General features: G+C 43.2%; 1 pseudogene; it reads left to right on the plus strand.

The window, feature by feature from the left end:
* Window positions 1-416: 416 nt before the first annotated feature.
* LOC122172831 (olfactory receptor 52E4-like) lies at window positions 417-1,415 on the plus strand (annotated as a pseudogene).
* Window positions 1,416-5,866: the final 4,451 nt, after the last annotated feature.

The raw sequence follows: 5,866 nt of genomic DNA on the forward strand, positions 1-5,866 counted from the left end.
TGTCTTCCCAAAAGTTTGGTTTTTTCCACTGTCAGATTTTGAGCAACTGGAAAAACGGGGATCTCCCTACAGTATGGACTCCCTGTCCTGGCTTTCATTTCATTAAGGAACAATGATGTCTAACCAATATCCACAGTTGTATTTTCTGCTAGTGCCTCTTAAGGTTCCCCACCACAAACTGTAGGAATTATTAACGCAGGGAGCAACACAAAATATGGAATTGTTATTTTCTCAGAATAATAAAAATGTAATTTTTCAGTGTGTAAAGAACGATCAATCTGCTTCTCCCACGAGAACAGCCTCCACTAGTGCATGCAGTGTCTCATATTAACGTTGTGTCTCTATTCAGGCATTTCTACTGCGACCATCACCCGAGACCCTGGGAACACACAGAAAGCCAGGGGAACCTACGGTACATGCAGGAGACACCCTTATGTCTCAGAATTGCACACCTTCTCGCCTAATCCATGTCAGATTACAACACAACCAACTTCACTAACCCCTCCACCTTCATTTTACTTGGTATTCCTGGCCTAGAGACAGCCCATATCTGGATCTCCATCCCCTTCTGTACTATGTATGCCATAGCCTTGTTGGGAAACTTCACCATCCTCTTCATCGTAATGACAGAGCCGAGCCTCCACGAGCCCATTTTCTATTTCCTCTGCATGCTGGCCATCACTGACCTGGTCACATCCACAACCACCCTGCCCAAAATGCTGAGCATCTTCTGGTTCAATTCCAGGGAGATCAGCTTCAGTGCCTGCCTCACTCAGATGTACTTAATTCACTGCTTCTCAGCGATGGAGTCTGGAATCCTCTTGGCCATGGCTTTTGATCGCTATGTGGCCATCTGCAATCCTCTGAGACATTCCACCATCCTGACAACGTCTGTTGTGGCCAAGATAGGCCTGGCTGTTGTGCTGCGCAGTGGCATACTCACATTACCCTATCCCTTATTGGCGAGGCAGTGGCCATATTGCAGATCCAACATCATCCCCCACTCCTATTGTCGACATATAGCTGTGCTGAAGATAGCCTGCGGAGATATCCGCATCAGTAGTTACTATGGCCTGTTTCACCTTTTCTCTGTGATCGGAATGGATGTATTTTTTATCGCCGTGTCCTATACTCAGATCCTCCGGGCCATCTTCCGCCTCCCCACAAAGGATGCCCGTCTCAAAACTTTCAGGACCTGCATCTCTCATCTTTGTGCCATTTTTGCTTTGTACATCCCAGATTTCTTCTCCTCTTTCACACAGAGGTTTGGCCAAAATGTGCCACAGCATTTCCTCGTTCTCTTTGCCAGTGTGTACCTGCTGGTGCCCCCCGTGCTACACCCCATCATTTATGGGGTGAGGACCAAACAGATCCGGGACAGGCTGCTCCAGCTCTTTACTCATAAAGAGACTTAAACATTTTCTCCTTGTGCTCTGGCTCTCAGATTGAGCTCTGTGCAGAGCTGGCTGGTCCATTGTGATGGGGCCTCTTCCCTGAATCAATTACTGGACAGACAGAGGGACATTAAACCCTTTCCTGTCCTTACTGTGCTGTGTCAAGGTGATGAATCGGGGAATCAGTCTATGTACACTACACTGGGTTGCCACTTTTCTAATTGCTTGTAGCTGGATCCCTGAAATTGCAATCTTGCCCCATCTCTTCTGTTAACCCTTGACTCTGCTTTGTGTCTTCTTTGCATGCCCTGCCCCTGTCACTTCCCCCGTCTTCCCCTCCCCTTGTCAGCTGCAACCCAGTCATCTCTAAAACCAGTATGTTCTCACATCTTATGGCAAGTCACTTAAAGGACACTGGTTAATGTTAACATTTTAATGTTTATTGTTACTTGGTTACCAACTCTGTGGAGAGAGAGACCCCATCAGGACTCCTGGGATCTATCTCAGCTCTGGGAGGGGGATGGGCTATAGTGTGTTATAGCAGGAGGCAGATACATCTGGGGTCTAAATAAGAAGATCCGAATGGCCATACTGGGTAAAACCAATGGTCCATGTAGCCCAGTAGCCTGTCTTCTGACAGTGCCCAGTGTCAGGTGCTTCAGAGACAATTAACTGAACATGGCAATCATCATGTGATTTATGTGGAGCAGGGGGACTGGATGGCGGGAGGGAAGCCCTAGTCATTTTTGTCACCAGACTCTCCAATTGCTTCAGCAGACCATTGCCGGAACTTCCCCTTGGGCACACTCTGTTTCCAGTTTCTCCTTTTTGGGTCACATGATTGCTAAACCAAACAGCCCCAGGCCTTGCAAAAGGGGTTGTGTGACACATGGCTAGAAAGAGTTAAGCAACTTGCAGGCTATTGACCCAGATTCACCACTTGAAATATAGACTTGTATTATTAAAGAACTGGAAGAAGTTACTGACTCTAGTAATCTATGTTTACCTGCAGCTTGTTAGAGGTTAAAAGTGTAACCAATGGATTCCTATCTAGAGTTGTACTCGGTTAATTCAGAGATGAAAAGGAAATATTATTAGATGGAACTTGGGTGCAATAATATCATGTTCTATATGTCTCTTTAGAGTTTCTGGTGAACTCTCTTTAACTGCTTAATGGATAATAACCGTATGTTAATCCAGGTAGTTAAGTACCAGTGATATTTAGGAAATAGAAGTTTACTTCAAAAGCCTATTGTTCACCCAAGGACTGTTGTGCTGGCCAAGATCTGTAAAAAGGGCTCTTGGAACCTGATCCTTTTTATCTCATATCTGCTTAAGCATCATCACGGGAAGCTTGAGTCACAAGATTCTGGTCTCCTGTTATACCCTGGACAAACCTGATAATGAATATTTCTACATTGGACTTAAATTTTTTGACTAATTCTGAAAGAACTCTGTAGAACTCTAAAGGCAGTCATCTCTACTTAGAAATTGACTTAAAAACTCTAATCATGTCTCTGTGTATAATTATTTTTAACCAATACTCTCTTTTTTAATAAATATTTGTTTAGTTAATAAGAATTGGCTCTAAGTGAGTATTTGGGTAATATCTGAAATATTCATTCACCTGGGAGGTGATGTGTACAATCCTTTCTTATTAGTAGAACTTTATTATATGATGAACAAGATTTTCAATAATAATCATCATTCTTGACTTGTATCAGAGGGGTAGCTGTGTTAGTCTGGATCTGTAAAAAGCAACAGAGAATCCTGTGGCACCTTTAAGACTAACAGATGTATTGGAGCATAAGCTTTCATGGGTGAATGCCCACTTCGTCGGATGCATGTAATCCGACGAAGTGGGCATTCATCTACGAAAGCTTATGCTCTAATACATCTGTTAGTCTTAAAGGTGCCACAGGACTCTCTGTTTATTCTTGACTTGGTTGTCTGTGTGGAAGCTGCTTTGGGGATTGCCAGCCCCTTTCTTTGCAGTTTGCCCTAATTGAGCAATCTCAAAGTGGGCTCCCCTGGAACCCCATTCACAGCTTGCTAAAACAATTCCTCTACTTTAGACAACAGAAGAGATACCCAGATCCAGGTAAACACAACACAACATCTGTACGCCATTTCTTTCCTCAGTGAACTTAAGAACGGTCATGTTGGGTTAGACCAAAGGTCCATCTAGTCCAGTATCCTGTCTTCCAACAGTGGCTAATTTCAGATCCTTCAGAGGAATGAACAGAACAGTTACTTATCAAATGATCCATTTTCCATCACTCTTTCCCAGCTTCCAGCAAGCAGAGGCTAGGGACATCATCCCTGCCCATCCCGGCTAGTAGTCATTGATGGACCTATTCTCCGTGAATTCATTTAGTTTTTTTTTTTTTTAAACAGTAATAGTCGTGGCGTTCACAACATCTTCTGGCAAAGAGCTTTACAGGTTGACTGTGTGTTGTGTGAAGAAATACTTCCTTTTGATTGTTTTAAACCACTGCCAATTAATTTCATTGGTGACCCCTAATCTTTGTGTTACGAGAAGGAGTAAATAACACTTCCTCATTTACGTTTTCCACATCATTCATGATTTTATAAACCTTTCTCATATCCCCCCTTAGTCGTCTCTTTCCCAAGTTGAAAAGACTCATTTCTATTAATCTCTCCTCATATGGAAGCTGTTCCATACCCATAATCATTCTTGTTGCCCTTTTCCATGACTTTTTCAATTCCAATATATCTTTTTGATATGGGAACACCAGTTCCACATGTAGTATTTTAGATGTGGGCGTACCATGGATTTAGATAGAGGCAATATGATATTTTCAGTCTTATTATCTTTCCCTTTCTAACTGATTCCCTGCTGCACATTGAGTGGATGTTTTCAGAGAACTATCCATAATGACGCCAAGATCTCTTTCATGAGTGGTAACAGCTAATTTAGACGCCATCATTTTATATGTACAATTGGGATTATGTTTTCCAATAGCCATTACTTTGTCCATTCATCACTGGAGCATACTTTTTCCCTCCTGCAACTCATGTCTTCTCCTGCATCTGGAATCTGTCTCTCAGCTGCAGTCATAGCCCAGCAACCCAAGAGTCCCCTCTGCCACCTTGTGCCTCTCTCCTGCCCCAGCTTTTCCTGATTCATCCAGTCTATATGGTTTTGAAGGGCTGAACAACACTTCCTCTCTCTAATCCCTCCTCTGCGGAGGTTCCATTACTTCCATGCCCACTTCTCAGCAGAGAAGCTGGAAGAAACCGGTTTAACCTAGTACGCAGATACTCCCTTCTTCTGTCCAGCTGATATATTGTTTGCTCTGATAGTCTTTAGAGACAAACCTATTGTGCGAAGAGTACAGGAGAAAACGAAAGACCTAAGGATACAGACAGTTCACACAATCGTACGTGCGTAAATAGGGTTAAAATATCTCATCAATGTGCAATGGCAAACAAAAAATCTAAGAGAATGTTTGGAATCATTAAGAAAGGATAGATAATAAGACAGAAAATATCATATTGCCTCTATATAAACCCCTGGTACATCCACGTCTTAATTACTGTGTTCATATCATGTCACCCCATCTCAAAAAAGATTGGAATTGGAAAAGGTACAGAGAAAGGCAACAGAAATGACTAAAGGTATGGAACACCTACATTCTATTGATAGATCAATCAATTGCTGTTAGCCATGGTGGGCAGGGATGGTGTACCTAGCATTTGTTTGCCAGAATCTGGGTGTGGGTGACATGAATCACTTGATGATTTCCATGCTCTGTTCATTCCCTCTGAGGCACATGGCACTGGCCACTCTCAACGAAGAGGATACTGGGCTAGATGAACCATTGGTCTTACCCAATATGGGCATTCCGATGTTCTTATGTAGTCCCAAGACTTATCTGCCCCCCACTGGAACCCACTCCCCTTCCAGAGCTGACATAGAACCCAGGAGTCCTGTCAGAGTCCCTATCTCCAACGAGTTAGTAACAAAGTAAGAATATACATTAAAATTGTATATCTAACCCGTGTCCTTAAAGTGACTTGTCACTGGATTTCAGGACATGTTACTATCAGAGCGGAGGGGGTCGCATCTTTAATTAATATTTTTTTTCTTTTGTGTAGGAATTAGATACAGACCTTCTGCCAAAAAACTAGAGTTTTCAAAAGTCTAAGTAGCTGCTGGACTCACGTTTCCCCACCTTGTCATGCTGACACAGCCCAGTGAGGTCAGGAAAGAGTTTCAAGTCTTTCTGATTATCCTGTAAGTGATTCAGGGAAGAGGGCCCAGCACCCTGTCACCAGCCAGATTGTCACAGAGCTCACTCTGAGATCCAAAGCACCAGGAGAAAACTTTAGGTCCCTTTGTGAGTAAAGAGCCGGGGCAGCCTGTCCCGGATTTGTTCGGTCCTCACCTCATAGATGATAGGGTTCAGTATGGGGTTCAGAGGGTAGACATTGGCAATGAGAATTTG

This window comes from Chrysemys picta, chromosome 1, assembly GCF_011386835.1.
Source record: "Chrysemys picta bellii isolate R12L10 chromosome 1, ASM1138683v2, whole genome shotgun sequence".
Lineage (NCBI taxonomy): Eukaryota > Metazoa > Chordata > Testudines > Emydidae > Chrysemys > Chrysemys picta.